Source organism: Ochlerotatus camptorhynchus, unplaced genomic scaffold (genome assembly GCF_037179485.1).
Source record: "Ochlerotatus camptorhynchus isolate MF236.1 unplaced genomic scaffold, CSIRO-AGI_Acam_v1.1 ptg000562l, whole genome shotgun sequence".
NCBI classification, from domain to species: Eukaryota; Metazoa; Arthropoda; class Insecta; order Diptera; family Culicidae; genus Ochlerotatus; species Ochlerotatus camptorhynchus.
Genome location: NW_027041044.1, coordinates 251,099 through 268,264, shown reverse-complemented (window position 1 = coordinate 268,264; position 17,166 = coordinate 251,099). Strand labels below are relative to the sequence as shown.

At 41.2% G+C, this 17,166-nt stretch overlaps 1 protein-coding gene across 1 annotated transcript in view; it reads left to right on the top strand.

Annotated features, from left to right (window-relative positions):
* The first annotated feature begins 8,153 nt into the window (after positions 1-8,153).
* LOC135713517 (uncharacterized) overlaps positions 8,154-17,166 on the top strand; it is a 122,297-nt gene continuing 113,284 nt past the window's right edge. The window contains exon 1 of the mRNA XM_065236645.1: positions 8,154-8,211. The gene's annotated coding sequence lies outside the window, so the exon portion shown is untranslated. The remainder of the gene's footprint in view (positions 8,212-17,166) is intronic.

Sequence of the window (17,166 nt, the reverse complement as noted above, 5' to 3'; positions counted from 1 at the left end):
AGAACAATCCCATTAACTTGAGGAAATTTGCAGTGACTTACAATACAGTTCTATCGATATATTGGATATTCCCAATTGTATGATGATCCGAAAACTTCAGGAGCGTCAGGGGATTATGAATATATATATTTGAAAATTCACCAGAACAAATTTAGCAAATTTAGAGATCTTCAGGTAAGCACAGAAAACTTCAGGGGTGTCCAGATAAGTCCCTTGACTGTTTATTAAGTTTATAAAATTTTTGGAAAATTATGGAAAATTCAATTAATATTAATTTCAGTAAAATTGAGGGTTCTTATAACAAATTCTGAGAAATTCAGGGCAGTCTAGTGAACTTTAAGAAAACTCAGAAATATTTTGGGCAGTTTTACTAAAATCAGGAGAGACTATTGAATAAGTTATAAATTAGTGTCGATAATTTAACGGCAGTTCCATGAAAAACTTGAGAAGTTCAGTGAAAATCATAGAACTACATTAATTATTTCATTTTGATTCCATGAAAAATTGCGGGAGCTTAAAGAAGGTCCAGAAACATTTTAAAAACTTCGAAATTCATAGAAGTTAAAAGAGCTTAAGCGAAGATCCGAGAACTTCAGGAACACTTATGATCATTTTAAAAATGCGGGAGCATTTCGAAGATGTTTAGTAAGGGGAAATTTCAGGGGGATCTCATTTCCATTAGTTTCAAGCAATTAACGGGATATTTTAAGAAGTTTCTAGATTTTCAGAGAACTTTAGAGATGTTATCACAATCATTTTTGTGGTCTCCACATAAGATTAGAAGTTCACAGAAGCTTAAACATGTTTAGGACAGTTCAATTAAGTTCAAGGCAGTACAACACACTTCATGAGAACTTCAAAAACTTTTGAGAACTTCAGGAAAGAACAAAGATCCAGTTGAAGTTTGAAAAAATAAATACATGTTAAAGAAATTTTGAGAACTTCACTGCCGCTCATCGCTGTCGGTCCCATTTGCGTTTTTCTCAAAACTATGTTTTTCAATGACAATGTTAGCTAATCACCCATGAGCGGCAGTTCAGGAAAAAAACAGAGAATCTCAGAACAGTTCAGTTAGCATTAGTGGAATTACATGAATTTTAGAGAAGTTTTGAGTACTTCAGTGATTTTTTTAAACTTAAGAGAAGATGATAGTTAGTAATAGTTAATGATAGTTAGTGAAGTTTAGGAAACTTTAGGAAGTCCAAAATAAAGCAGGACAGTTTAAGAATTTGATGAGAAGTATTGTGAGCATCACGCTAGTTTCTCAAACTACAAAACAATTTCATAACAGTTTAATTAAATTCAGGAAAATTTTGGAAACCTTCAAGTAGTTCTGAAGACCTCAGAATAGTCCATTCTATGTTAAACGGAGTTTTCTCATGAAAATTCACTTGGTGTTCTCCTCAGCATTCGATTTGTATTCTTTCGAAAATCTCATGGAATTATTTTAGAAATTCACTTGGAACGCTTCTCAGAATTCCCTTAAAAAAATATCATAATATACTTCTCGCAATGTTATCAAAATTTCGTTGAAGCTACACAGCAAAAAATAAATTTTAATATTACATCCAAGAGGATGCACTTCAATCATGTCGAAAATCTCATGTAATTTTTATGTTCACAACAATAAACAAACATGCACTGTATTAATGATAATTTTGTCCTTTTTGACAAGTAATATTACACCATATTTTTGACACGATTGTAGTGCATCACCTTTGATGTGATATCAAAATTAATTTTTTGCTGTGTATCATCCAAATGATTTTTTTTTATGAATTTTCCTCAGAAAGAAACCCTTTGAAAAGATTATGAGTATTTTCATTGAATTCATTTCAGATTTCCTTTTGAATTTCACTCCTTCCCTTGGAATTCTACTCACATTGAAAGCCTCCTAAGAATTAAACATTTGTCTTCCCAAATTTCTTAGATTTCTCCTCATAATTGGTTTTTTTGGAAGATATCCTGGAGCTATTCTCAGATTTAATCGTAATCCTCCTTTTAGCATCCCGCTAAGTATTCTCCAACAAAGCCAACTTCCATCAGATTTCTAACAACGTTCCTGAGGAATCGGAGATTACAGCTGACGTAATGTGGAACTATCTCAAATCATCCAAATATATGGACATAATGTTAAATCTAGAACTTGAGTTGAGAGTTTGAGTTCAAAATTCTACAATCATCAGGAACTGATTTTTAATTAGTGATACCCATCCGGAAACCTGGGAGGAATCCTTCAGCACAAAGCAAATAATAAAACACAAAAAGCAGAATTCTAGGGAAGTAAGGGTTCCTGGAACCGGGATTGCCAAAATCCAGGGATTTTGAACAACGGGATGGAAGAGTTTACATTATTATGGTTTATTTTCAAGTTGGGAATACATGGATAAAACAGTAGTAGAAATGCACATTCACTTGTTTTGCAAATTGCGATAGTGCGCTGTTTACTGCCCTTACGTGTTGGGGTTAATCTCTGGAATGTCGTTATCTTAAGGAATGTTATCGTAAAAATTATATTGTAAATATTTCGAAGTCCACATTACTGCAACTAGAGTGCACCAAGTCCCTGCTCTGAGTTGAATTACGTACATATGCATTCACATATTAGCTAAGGTGTACGAGCCATGGTTTAATTGACCAATGTCAAGATTTTTAGCCTACAGCTCAATGTTCTTACCATACAAGTCACGTTTGTCGAAAGTTGTGCTCAGAGGCGCAAGAGGTATAATGTTAATCAGCGTCAAGGTTTATTTTCGTTGTTATTTCTTCTCGTTTGCTTTTTCCTACTGTGTTTTCACACTTTTGCTTGTTGAAAATCGGTTGAACTTCTCGCCTACAAGCCGTGCAAATTTGCATCTTGTGCTGTTCAATACCTACTATAAACAGATATTTTCACTACATTAATAAGATCCACAAAAGGCGGCACTTGAAGTCTACTCAACGCGACAACGGCAGCTCATAGGTTCATGCGGAGGACAAGTGCCTTTCATTTAGCCGCCGACACCTTCCAACATCAGTTGTCTGCGACATTCACGAGCTATCGGAACCTATTGGCAGTACGTTCAACTCATCACAGCGCAGCGCCTTCACTACACGTAGCAGAAAGGCGAGCCGGGGATTGGCGTGGAAATGGAAGCTGCGTGTTTCTTGGATTTCTGTCATTCATTCGAGTATGGCTTTCCGCATGTATTGATTAATTCATTTCGTCTTAGCCGACTCGACGCGACGTTGCAACGGATCATTCAGTGTCAATTACAGTTCATTTGAATGCAATTATTGCCAAAGCGTCGACGATTCACCTTCATGGACGTTCAACGTTCGTCGATCTGAATAATGGTAGTGGATTAAAAGTTCATAATATAAGAAGGTGTTCAAAAAGATCGATCGATAATTGCCTCGAGCTTTTATAAGTTATCTTTCAAATTATAAAATATATTAAATACTATAGTAAAATGCCGAACAGCTCCAAAATCCAGTTGAAATCCATATCTTACGTTGAATATTAATTGCATTAAGGTATACGATTTTATAATTATCTATAAGACATTTTTCGCAAACGATATTTTTATCACGCAAACCAACAACACCACACGACAGCGGAAACATTCCCTTATCTATTGATTATATTGAGTTATGTGATCGATTTGTCATTTGCGAGAAATCAGTAATGGTACCGCAAAATGTCCTTCATAACGGTTTTGGAAGGAAGCATCTCTGAATCACATCCACCCAGTAAAAAAAGTAGCTCATGAAGATTTCACTATTATTTTCATTCACTGAGTATACTATTCGTATAATTTTGTCTAGGTTGCGTAATGCAATGCTTGTTCAATTTCTGAATGATGGCGAACAAACTAGAATGCCAACAAAAGCCTAGCCCTCCATCAACTAATTCTGAACATTCCACTGCCATATATGGAACGTTACACAACTAATCCACTGTTCGTACTGGTGGCAAATAAGACACGCAAATCAGTTCATTTGCCAACCCCTCTGGAAATAAATCCTACGAAGCAGTTTTGAAACAGTGAAAGTGCAGTGACTTATTGTTGCAATTAGCATTATGGAGCCTTCCCGTGAGCGGTTTCACTTTCAGACGAGAAGGGTACGTACCTACGATCATTTCGAAGCCCGGGCTTGACTCTATAGATGACATGAACACCAGGCGCCGGGATACATGTTGCATGCATGCACATTTTAATCTCGTTAATTTCGTTAAAGGACTCTGAAATCATAATTCAATCTCTTTATGCACATTCCGTTCTCATTTGTCCATGCCGGTGACTGAGGGCTTTACTCATTATTTGCACCGTAAGCTTTTATTTATCACGAATGGTACCGCAGCGCGAAGGAAGGTGTGGGAGGTTGTTATTCGATGGGTTGTATTTTTCTTCCATTTTTTCCATTTTTGCCATCGAACGATTTCGGTTTTATATCATTTTGGGCTTATTAAGAAGCGTACTCTGTAAATCTTACTTCCTGGGAACTTACAGACTTTATTAAATAATTTATTTTTTTCACTTTATGAACAATATTATATAAAATAATAAATATTGGGCTTAAGGCGATTTTTAAGTAAATTAGATGAGTTAGCCAGGCCCAAGTCACTAGAGGTTTTTTTTCCCCAATTGAACATTTCTATGACTTGCTCAAATGAGAAGAATTTGAGTTTGAAGCGCCCTATCAGAACAAACCATCAGACGGAAATCTAAATATGTACTGGAGTGCATTGCATACCAAAAAACTTTTCCGAAGGCATCCCCAACTAACATTTTCAGTTTTATAAGCCAACTTTTTCAGCGTTGTGCTGTAAAGTAGCTGAAAAACAAGCTGCAGATACAGCTACAAGCAGAAGCTCGCAAAATAGTTTTGGAGAGCGTTTACTCAACTTTTTCACAACCATTATCCAATTTGTCAGTCGAACTGAATAACAACAGCCAATAATCGCTAATGTCATTTTATTCACATAATAATCAACTTTAAACTTGTAGCTGCAAAACAAAGCTAATAAAGTGAATATGTTACTCATTTGATGGGTTCTACACAACCAACCACTTTGCCGAATAAAATAAACATCAAAAGTGTTTTTTCAACAACTAAACAACCTGTACTCAGCTTATAAACAGTATTAGCGCTACTTTGGAAGCATTTTTACAGTCAGCTAGGTTTATTTTTATAAGTGTGCAGTTTTACAGCTTTTACTCTTCTCCTTTACAAAGCTGAAGTAAGTAGTCGAGGAAAGTGATTAATGTGCACTATTATAAAGCCTATGTTCAGCGATTTTGTTGTAGAAAGGCATGTAGATTTTTTACATCAGTTCAAAGTGTTGGCATAGCACAGTTGGTATTGTCAAGGTTTGTCAATGCGGTCGTCTCGGTTTCTTTTGCAGATTCCTCTAGTGCAGGGTAAATAATTTGGTGGTGTGCTTATAACTAATTTCAATTAATTTGATTTCACAGCAAAATAAACTCAATAAAATCCTCCATCAAAAAATAGCGTAAACAATATGTTACCCGGCTTCAAGAGAAAGCTGTGTAGTGATTATTAGATAACCGGGAAAAATTTGAGTAAGCGTCTTTTAAGTTCACACACAACTAAACAGCAGGATAACAGCTGTATGAAGCTTTAATGGATATGCAATAAGAGCTTTTCCCAACCGTCCCAACAGTCATAAGTAGCTGACTAAGTTCGCCAGTTTTGCTTGTTGAGTAAAGGTTGCCTCATTTCGTATATACAGCTTGAGGCTGAATAAATGAAAGAGTAAAGCGTTTACATTGTGAAAATTGTTAGTTGGACACGACTGGACAATTGCTTACCGACCCCACTGACCAGCTGAAACGCTGGTTTGAGCACTTCGAACAACTTCTTCAAGTTTCGACGGCCAACCAGCCATCAACATCTCGGCATGATCCGCCTAGGGTGCGGCGCATCACTCGCGTCAATTCCGAGGCCCCATCACTGCAGGAGATTGAAGCAGCTATCCGAAGCATGAAATCCAACAAGGCTCCAGGGATCGATCGCATATCAGCAGAGATACTCAAAGCTGACCCCATGCTATCCGCACAAATGTTGCATCAACTATTCTGTAATATCTGGGACACCGCGACTTTTCCGGCCGACTGGATGCAGGGCATCTTAGTGAAGGTCCCAAAGAAGGGGGATCTGACTGTGTGCGACAATTGGCGAGGCATCATTGTTCTCAAAGTTCTGTGCAAAGTTATCCTGAATCGGATACAGGAGAAGATCGACGCGACTCTCCGACGGCAGCAGGCAGGATTCCGTGCCGGAAGATCTTGTGTGGACCATTATTGTCACGCTCCGCATCATCCTGGAGCAGGTCAATGAATTCCAAGAGTCCCTTTATTTGGTATTCATTGACTACGAAAAAGCTTTCGACCGTCTCAATCACGAGAATCTGTGGGGCGCTCTGAGACGCAAGGAAGTGCCGAATAAAATCGTCAACCTCATCGAAGCGCAGTATGAGGCTTTCACGTGCAGAGTTCTGCATAACGGAGCCTTGTCCGACCCTATCCGGGTAGTCGCTGGTGTGAGACAAGGATGTATACTATCACCGCTACCCGCTACTGTTTCTCATCGTAATCGACGAGATCATGGTAGGTGCAATTGACCGTGTACCGAACCGTGGGCTGCTTTGGCAGCCTATCACCATGGAGCATCTCAACCGCTTCGATTTGGCTGATGATGTTGCTCTACTAGCACAACGGCGCTCTGATATGCAGAGTAAGCTCAATGACCTAGCCGAACGCTCCTCTGCGGCGGGTCTCACCATCAACGTCAACAAGACCAAATCGTTGGATATCAACACGGGCAACCCTTCCAACTTTACGGTAGCGGGGCGTCGGACGGCGGGACCAAGAGCGACATAGGTGTACGAATCAAGAAGGCTAGGGCTGCCTTTGTGAGTTTACGAAACGTATGGAGATCCAACCAGATAAGTCAACGCACCAAAATCCGAATTTTCAACTCGAACGTGAAATCTGTGTTGTTATACGCCAGCGAGACGTGGTGTGTATCAGCGGAGAACACTCCAAAGGCTGCAGGTCTTCATCAACCGATGCCTGCGGTATATAATTCGTGCCTGGTGGCCTCACAACTGGATCTCGAATGCCGAGCTCCATCGTCGATGTCATCAGAAGCCGATAGCAACAGAAATTCGAGAGCGAAAGTGGAGGTGGGTCGGCCACACACTTCGACGGGGCGGAAACGAAATCTGCAAGCAAGCGCTGGATTGGAATCCAGCAGGACATCGCAGCAGAGGCAGACCCAGGGGCTCATGGCGGCGGAGCCTCAATAAGGAAATTAAGCAAGTCGATAGAAATCTGACCTGGGCCCAGGTCAAGGCAAAAGCGAGCAGCCGCCTAGGATGGAAGTCTTTCACGTTGGCCCTTTGCACCGCTGGTGGTGCACAGGACCCTTAAGTAAAAGTAAAGTTGGTCTAATTTTCATCTTACCCACGTTTTACATATTTTTTTTTCCAACGGATTTGAATTAATTGTTGTTTCTACTACTGATTACGGTTCAATTGGGGTATGATAAACAATCACAATTTGGTTAATTTTATCAACAATTTATTCTGCTTTTTGATTCCAGATTCTTTCTACGAGTTTCAATTCCACCCAAATGCATTGAAATGCCATTGAATTTTCTTGGTCATACGAATGAATGCAGGGAAATGGATTCACTAGGAGTGCCTATTTTGTCTTGAGAACAATGGGTATACATTTTCATACTATGTGCTCTTAAAGGCTTTGTGTTGTTACTTTTGAACTAAAGTATCGGAACAAACATATTATTGATTTGTACCCGGTGAAATCATTGATAAAATGTAGTTTATATTCGATATAGCGGAAATAGGTGATTTCTATGAAGTATATTTTACGAATGAAAATGTTAAACACCCTGCGCCCATTGTAAGAAACTGTTTGAAATATTGAGATACCCACTCCCCCTTTTACCGTACATAATTTGTGGATGATCCCTCATGCAAATTATTAAAATGTTGCTCTATTCCCTGAAAAGTACTGCGACGGTCTATAACCGTTATTCCATTTAACGACTGCTTTGATTTGTCACTCACTAATTTTATGGTTTCACGTTTTTCATTATTTTTTATTTTTATTTTCATCTACTCCGCAGTTAACAGTTACGAGATGCCTGTTTTATCCAGATGGTTCATCGGCAACAGTAATGGTAAGCAAAATTAATTGACTTCATTTGTACAGAGGGCAAGCATAGTGCGAAGTGCAGCTTAGGTGTCGCACTTTCCTTTATAGGTACTACTAAAAATCATTGACGTAACTAAGGGGGGGCTAAATTATTTTTTACGAATTTCTCAATCAGGCAATTAGTGAACAATTTCGATGTATAAAAAAAAATGTAATTGTAGTAACAATTCAAGAGGGGAATACATATCTTAATCCTCAGGGGGCTTCAGCCCCTCCTAGCCCCCTTCTCTCGTAGTTATGTCATTGCTAAAAATATAATGGAGAAATGATCGGTTAGTGTTTAATTTATGTTTAAACGTTTATCACGTGTGTGTACCAATTTGATCGAAAATTAGAGATTTCTCACACGATTATTAGGTCATAATGTCACATAGTTTTTCTGAAGAGGAGTTTTATACAAGACCCATTGCTGTACATTTATGCCTATCGTTAAATTTAACCTTTTAACAAATTAGATGATGAACTTACTGAAGAGACAAAACTAAGCCTGAATAGAAGCATCCTTGACATTCAGCTTCAGTGTGCCGTACAATATGCAATTTTTTATGACTAGTAATGGGAGGCACGCATAGCATGGCCAACGAAAATGTTGAATTCAAAGATGCTTGACTCACTAATAAATACCTACTACTCTCACAGCACCGCAGGTACCACAGCAGGATCGAAGACTTATAATCATCTTTTTATCTCCGCTGAGAGAGTATATGCAAATTGCTGGTCTTGGTACTGATTTAGACTTTAATGTCTTTCTCCCATTTATAGATTTCACTTTATTGTCAAATCTATAGGAACGGCAAATAAATTAAGCCAATAAATTGCGCCCCGATTTCGCTCACTGCCGTTCCCGGGAGACTATCTGGCCTTTGACGGTTTAGTTACTGCTTCATGCGGCGTATCGCGGACCAAGGTTTAATGGAGAATATCCACGCGGCTGAGCGTCAACGAAGAGATGCTTGGATCGTGGACTGAAAAGTATTGTGTTTACAGTAGCTCGGTTTATGGTTCGCTTTTATTGCGAGTTCCATATCCGACTCGTCCATATTCGATTGTAAATATTTGGTGGCAATTTCAACCTATATTCATAACTTTACACATTTGCATTATCAACAATAGGATTGAGATTCCTCCTTGAAGACTTAAAGCTGGTAAAGTTTTTCGGTCTTCGTGAGAGATAGTCAGATATCAATGGAGAAGGATTAATGCTCATTATTATCGGAAAAGTTTGAAGAACATGATTGAAGAGTTTTTCATGCACAGAATCTTTTTAATATCATCGGTTTATCAGAAATGAACTTATACATCTGGTAATCCTGGCCGCATGTTCTTTCAACTTCAATGAATAAGCTGCTCAAGGCACTACTTAGGAAGCGCTTAAGCGATCGGCTGCCGCAAAGCAGAGTGCAACCATCATGGTAAATCATCATGACCGAGCGGCATGTATTTATTGTGGCCAACAGGATAAGGTAAAATATAAATAAATAAATTGGTAGTAAAATCTGCAAATAAAATTCTGCAAATAAAATAAACATTCATCCCGTCTCAAGTAGGCAGACTCACTGTAGAGCGTGGTGAGGAGGACAATCTGATTCACATAAAAGAAACAAAAAGATCAGAAACATGTCTCCCGTTGTAGGGGAAAGAGAGAACTGCACGAACAGCGAGCCACTTCTTCTGTGGTATGCAAAACGGTTCCGTAGATTCTCTAGTCAGGTATGAACGTAATAAGCTTTGATTTTATCTGAGCGATTTTTGCCCAGCATGACCAGATTAAGCACGCCTTTGAACCACTTCGGTACTTGCAGTCCTAGAAGTACAAGGCGAAATGGGATGCATGAAGAAAAATTTACATCATCGGATCTAACGGCAGGTGTACTTATCCAATTAGAACGAAAGCGTTTAAAGCCCAAGACACCTTCGGGACAGGATCGTAATTGATTGGTTGCATTAATCATTCCTTTTCACACTATTGATGATGCTATCTTGTTTTTTCACTCTCTTCGTTGAGTCTACTTCTAATATCAATGATAGCCTTGGTAAGAATTGTTGGGCAAGCATCACATTCTTAAAGCGAACTAAATCATTTCTTGCACATAATAAGTGATTACTTGTTGCTTCACTATTTAACTGCGTAATCGATTTGGGGAATCCGTGAAAAATATATAGTTGTGGAAAATTGATTAATGCCGTGTTTTGATGGTTTTGTAAGAATTTGCTACATGTAGTATTGCGAAGAATCGGCATAGGGTGAGGACTGGGGATTATTAGCGTCCATGCACAGTTTCTGGTCTTAATATTTAAAACGACATGTGAAAAAAAAACTGAATTTATCCACCTATGGTGAGATCTGACCTTTCTTACGTATTGATTTCATGTGTCGAATGATAGTTTTTGGTCCTTGAAAGGAACTGTAAACTACTCAAGGTACACCCGGAACATGTCCACATGTGTCTAATGAGATCCTGGGCTTATAATATAGCCACCATTGCACTTGTTTTTGAATTAGCATGTGTTTTGAGGTGTCGCATGATAGGTTTTGGTCCATGTCAGAAACTGGCCACTTCCCCTGGAGCACCCGGAACATGTCCGGGTGCGGCCAATTTCATTCTAGACGAGCATCATGACTATTGATCATTTTTTTTTCGTTCTCATGTGATTTGAGAAGGCTTTAACATGATTAAAGTAGTTTCTAGACTCACGGCCCATATTCATCGGAAAATGTTCCAGCTATATCTCCGGAACCAATGACCGATTCCAAAAAATTACAAAAGCTTTCTGTGTGACCACTCAGCAAAAAAATATTAATATCACATCAAAGTGGATGCACTTCAATCGTTCCGAAAATATGGTGTAATTTACGCTGATTTTACTGCATTTGTTTATTGTTGTGGCCATAAAAATTACATGAGATTTTTGACAAGATTGAAGTGCATCCTTTTGGATGTAATATTAAAGTTTATTTTTTGCTGTACATATTATCTTTCATTTGGCGGTTTTTGCGTCCAATTCGGTCTCGTGGTTGCTTAGAACACGTGGCTCAATATTGTGTAACACACATACACACTAGACTGGTGCAAAAATTGGAATTTGCGCTCCACATTGCTCAAACGTCTTCAAATCGGGTCCTGATTAGCCTCCTAAAATTTGAACTCATTTGGTAAGAAACTGACTTGGCACAAACCATTTAAAGATTATGTGGAAGTTACTATGGAAAAACCAAACCGTTTGTTCATTGATTTCTAGCCTTTTACATATTGCACTGTTAAAAAGTTCTATAGCTAATCTTATGGGAAATTATCTCAGCTGTTGAAAATGTTGCGGAAGATTGTTTTTTATCCAAACATCAAATTAAATAGTTAAACATTATCTAAGAGATTTATAACCCCCCCCTCCCCCTGCGTAGACAATTGTCCATACAAAATTTTTAAAATTTGTATGGTCCGTGGATAATTGTCAACCCCCCCCCCCCCTAAACTGTCTACGTAGTTTATGGACAGCCCCTTTCAGTAAAATTTAGCAACCCAATTGTAAAAATGTACCGCTAAACATCTAATGAACGAGCATTGAAATTGTAAGAATTACCTTGAAATTGTAAGAATTACCTTGAAATTGTTAGAACCTTAAACTAATGAAAGTGATCCATAGAAAATCAAGTTTGCACTCTTAAAAATATAGGCATGATCCATAAATTAGACATATACTGTTCATATTTTGGACACTAGCTTTTTGATTTTGTTTTATAAACCTTGAAAAGATGTTCCATTACTACGTAGCTACTTAGATTTACTGACATACCTGTGTTTTGACGTTGGATAACGTCTTTCGGCAACATACGGGGGTACAAAATTGAAAACAGTCATTTTGGATGCGTTACGAAAAATTAAAAGATTTTGAACGATAATAACTCAACCGTCTCTCGATAGATATACGAGATAAGGGCATCAATCGATTGGAAATATTTCTAGCAATTTGCTGAATGTTTCAAAACTATTGATTTCATTTGGTAAACTATTGAAAACGGTTAAAAGTAAACCATTGTCTAAAGATGGTGAAAATCGATTGATTTTTTTATATTCTTATACTTTTTCCAACCGAGACATCAGATGCGAGTATCTGACACCTCTGATATTTTCTGTTCTACTATATAAGCGTCCAACAAGGTCGCCCGTTCCATCATCAGACCATTCTCTGCTTGATCGTCAAGCAGTTCAGTTCGGTGTTAGCTCGCTCTCTCGAGTTGTTTGAAAAGTTCATTGCGATAGTGTTCGCGTTCTCTCTTTCGCGGTTTGTCGTGCGTGTGTGTGTGCCCCGTAATGGGGAAGCATCGGTCGCGAAGCCCGGCGAAGGTCCAGAATCCCGGAGAAGGAAGCTCCGGTGTGCCTACCTCGAACAGGTTTGCTGTTCTCCCCATGGATGGGAATATCCAGCCAGCTGTGTTGGAAAAACGCAGTAAGAAGAGGAAGAAGAATCGAGGCCAGTCCGATGTCACTGCGACGAACAACAGCGATGTTGGAGATTTCGGTGACGCTGCCGAAACCGTGAATACTGCCGAAATGAGCACGGCAAAAGTGAAGCTACCTCCATTGGTAGTGAAAAATGCCCATCTTAATGTGCTCATTGCGGATCTAGCGACGCTGGGTGTTAAAGCCGAATACAAGTTGGGCAGAGTCGGCACTAAAGTGATGCTCCGTACCAAAACGGAGTTTGACGTGGTCGTCGCCCACCTGAGGACTTCCAAGGTGGAATTCTTTACCCACGACATTCCCGGTGAGAAGCCGTTCAAGGTCGTCATCAGGGGCCTACCAAACTTTGACCCGAAGTTTATCGAATCAGAAATCAGGGACCGGTACAAGCTGGCCCCAAGTGCCTTGTATCGAATGACAAGAAGAGACGAGAATGTGAAGGCGTATCCGGATAGCCTTTTCCTGGTACACTTCCAGAAGGGAACGGTGACGCTCAACGCACTGAAAGCCATCCGGTCCATCAATTCCATCATCGTTCGCTGGGAGCCATACCGTGGCGGCCATCGCGATGTGACTCAGTGCCAGCGGTGTCTGAACTTCGGACACGGTACCCGCAACTGCAACATTAAGCCACGCTGCGGAAATTGCGCTCAAGACCATACCACCTCCGAATGTGCTGCGGATGAAGCTGTGGCGTCCAAATGCGCCAACTGTGGTGGTGCTCACCAAGGATCCAACAAGCAGTGCCCTAAACGCGAGGATTTCAAGCGCATCCGAAATCAAGCGTCCACCAACAATCAACCAGCACGAAGGAAGGATAAGGCCCCGGCTTTCAGGACAGAGGACTTTCCACCTCTTCGTGGACAAGCGAATCCCAGGGTGCGATCCGCGCCCCCTCAAGAAACGTCTGGATCTTCTGCTGGACAAAGCTCTCCATCCCCCCCTGGATTCTGGAGGCAACCAACAGCTCAAACAAACAATCCCGATCTGTTCTCAGCAGACGAACTGATGGAGATTTTTATCAACATGACCGGTGCTCTACGTAAGTGCCGCAATAAGCCCGAACAGATCCAAGTGCTCGGTAAGTTCATCATCCAATATGGTGTCTAAACCGCTAACCATCGCTACCTGGAACGCTTGCTCTGTAAGAGCTAAACAGATTGAGCTTGCCGACTTCCTCCGCAAGCATAGCATCGACGTGGGTCTTCTAACCGAAACCCACCTAAAGTTTGGTGACAGCTTCTGGTTGCCTGACCACAACATTATCCGGCTTGATCGCACCAGCTCCAGGGGGGGTGGTGTAGCGATCATCGTCAGAAAGGGAATCAAGTTTTGCACTCTGCCCCACATCCGCACTTCTATCATCGAGGCCATTAGTGTGGAGGTGGAATCACCAACTGGAAACGTCCGGTTCATCGCTGTTTACTGCCCACGCCAGTGTACCGCAAGCAACGGATTAGGAATCCAATTCAAGAAGGAACTGACCGCCATCACCCGTACTAGCTCCCGATTCATCGTTGGGGGCGACCTGAACGCCCGCCATGAAGCTTGGCGGAACTACCAGAGGAATCGAAACGGATGTCTATTGTTCGACCACGCACAACATGGACTGTACACAGTGCAATTTCCGGACGAGCCAACTTTCATCTCTCCGGCGGGAAATCCCTCCACGCTAGACTTTTTCCTGTCAAACATCGGACTATCCAAGCCGGAGGCGCACAACGATCTCAGCTCCGACCACCAACCGGTGGTGACTGAAGTCGGTGTCAACGTGGTTCCTGCTAGAGGCTGCCTGCGTAAAGACTACCACCATGTCAACTGGGTGCAGTACGGTCGAATGGTGGACAGCAACATCGATGAAAATCCACTACTCGACACCGTAGATGACATCGACCGGGCGTTGGAAGGACTCCAACAGGCCATATCCGAGGCTGACGAGACATGCGTTCGACAAGTTCCTGTGAGGGGTAAGTTTGTTGCTATTGATTCCCACACCCAATTACTGATTCGGTTGAGAAATGTTCGTAGACGCCAGTTTCAGAGGACTGGAGATCTGGGCAAAAAACGTGAAATGGCCGATCTGAATAGGCAGATTGCTTTCAGAATGGACTCACTCCGAAATGAAAGTTTCGGGCGTGTTGTCCAGAATCTGGATGACCGCTCCAGACCATTCTGGAAGGTAGCCAAGGTCCTTAAAAATCATCCCAAACCCGTTCCACCTCTCAAAGTCGAAAATGATGACGATCGGCTTTTAATCACCCCACAGGAGAAAGCAAATGCGATCGGCAAGCATGTCGCTTCATCGCATTTGCTTGGCTCGACTATCCAAAGTCCGCTCGATGATCAGGTTGCGCAATGCGTTCAAAACCTAGATACCTCCCCTTGTGTCGTGCCTCCGGCGGATATGATTACAGTACAACAAATTTGCTCAGCGCTGAAATGCACCAAGAACATGAAGGCTCCCGGGTTTGACGGTATATTCAACTTGATCTTGAAGAGACTCAGCATGAAAGTGCAGTCTCTTCTAACCGCTATCTTCAACAGATGCTTGGAACTGCACTACTTTCCAAGCATCTGGAAAGTAGCAAAAATCATACCAATCCGCAAGCCCGGTAAGGATCCAACATTGCCTTCAAGCTACAGACCAATCAGCCTCCTTTCAGCACTGAGCAAATTGTTCGAAAAACTCATTCTCAATCGTTTGCTCAAGTTTGTCGAGGAAAATAACATTCTCCTTCCGGAACAGTTTGGATTCAGAAAGGGGCACTCCACCAATCATCAGCTAGTACGGGTGATGAATAACATCCGAAGTAACAAAGCTGTATCCAAGTCCACAGCCATGGCCTTGTTAGACGTTGAAAAGGCGTTTGACAATGTTTGGCATGACGGACTTGTGTACAAGCTTTGTAACTTCAACTTTCCTTTACATCTTATTAAAATCACCCGTAACTACCTCCAGCAAAGGTCGTTTAAGGTATCGTTGAATGGTTGTCTCTCAGACACGTTTTCGATCCCAGCAGGAGTCCCGCAAGGTAGTCTGCTGGGCCCCTTGCTTTACAGCATTTACACTTCCGACATTCCTCCCCTCGGTGACGGTTGCGTGTTTTTCCTGTTCGCAGATGATACCGCAATAGCCGTCAAAGGAAGGATGCCTCGCGAAATAACGAACAAACTTCAACGATGCCTTAACGCCTTTGCTGATTATGCCACCACGTGGAAAATCAAAATCAATGCCACCAAAACACAAGCGATCATGTTCCTCCATCGGCAATCGCCCAAACTGAAACCGGCTCCATCTTGTACTGTAATCATGGATGGCACAAGGGTTGAGTGGTCTACCGAAGTGACCTATCTCGGGATGTTGTTCGATGAAAAACTCCTCTTCCGTTCGCATGTAGAGAAAACTGTAGTCAAGTGTTCTACCTTGGTTAGGTGTCTGTTTCCGCTGATTTGCCGCAGATCCCGCCTCTCAAGGGTGAACAAACTGGCCGTCTACAAACAAATCATAGCACCTGCGATCCTCTACGCAGCTCCGGTGTGGGAATCATGTGCACAGACTCACAGGAACAAAATTCAGGTCGCTCAGAATAGAGTGCTGAGGATGGTTCTTGATCGTCCTTTCGACACTAGAATAACAAATTTACATGAAGAGGCAGGCATTGCCAAAATAGATTCCAAAATTAACGAAATTAAGACTAAATTTGCACAAAAATGTAATTTATCAGAACATGCTTTGATAAGCAATTTGTATATAGTTGGTTAGGTGTACATAGTAGTTGTAGGTTAGTTGTAGTTGTAAATAGTAGTTATAAGTAGTCTCCTTTTTCAAATTTTCAAACAAACCAATCCCACCAAGGTGGTCATTCTCTAAAACAGGCCTGATAGGACTAGGAACTGTAATTAATAATAATTGAAATTTCACAGGAACTAAAGTTGAAAAGACGCATCTGTGTCACTTGATAAGTTATACATGTAAACCACACAAATTCAAGAAATATAGATCATTTAAGTCAAAGTCGCCCGTTCCATCATTGTCTATCCGATCGTCGACCCAGCAGCAGAGCAGCAGTACCAGAGCAGCGGAAGCAGAGCAGCGGCAGCAGAGCAGCGGCAGCAGAGCCTGGGGGCGAAAGGGCAACTACGCCGAGTGCGTTGGTGCCAGTGCTCCGGTATACTGAGCCGCCGTCATGGAATGCCCAGCTGCTGCAGTTCTCAGTAGGTCGTATTCACCGTCTGCTCCGCAAGGGCAACTACGCCGAGCGCGTTGGAAAAATGGCCCTTTTCAGGGCCACAACATTATCAAGAAAGAGTTTAACGTACGTATGCGAGTATCTGACACCTCTGATATTTTCTGTTCTACTATATAAGCGTCCAACAAGGTCGCCCGTTCCATCATTGTCAACAACATCAGCCCAACAAAACGGCCCTTTTCAGGGCCACCAAACTTTCGCAAAAGAGTT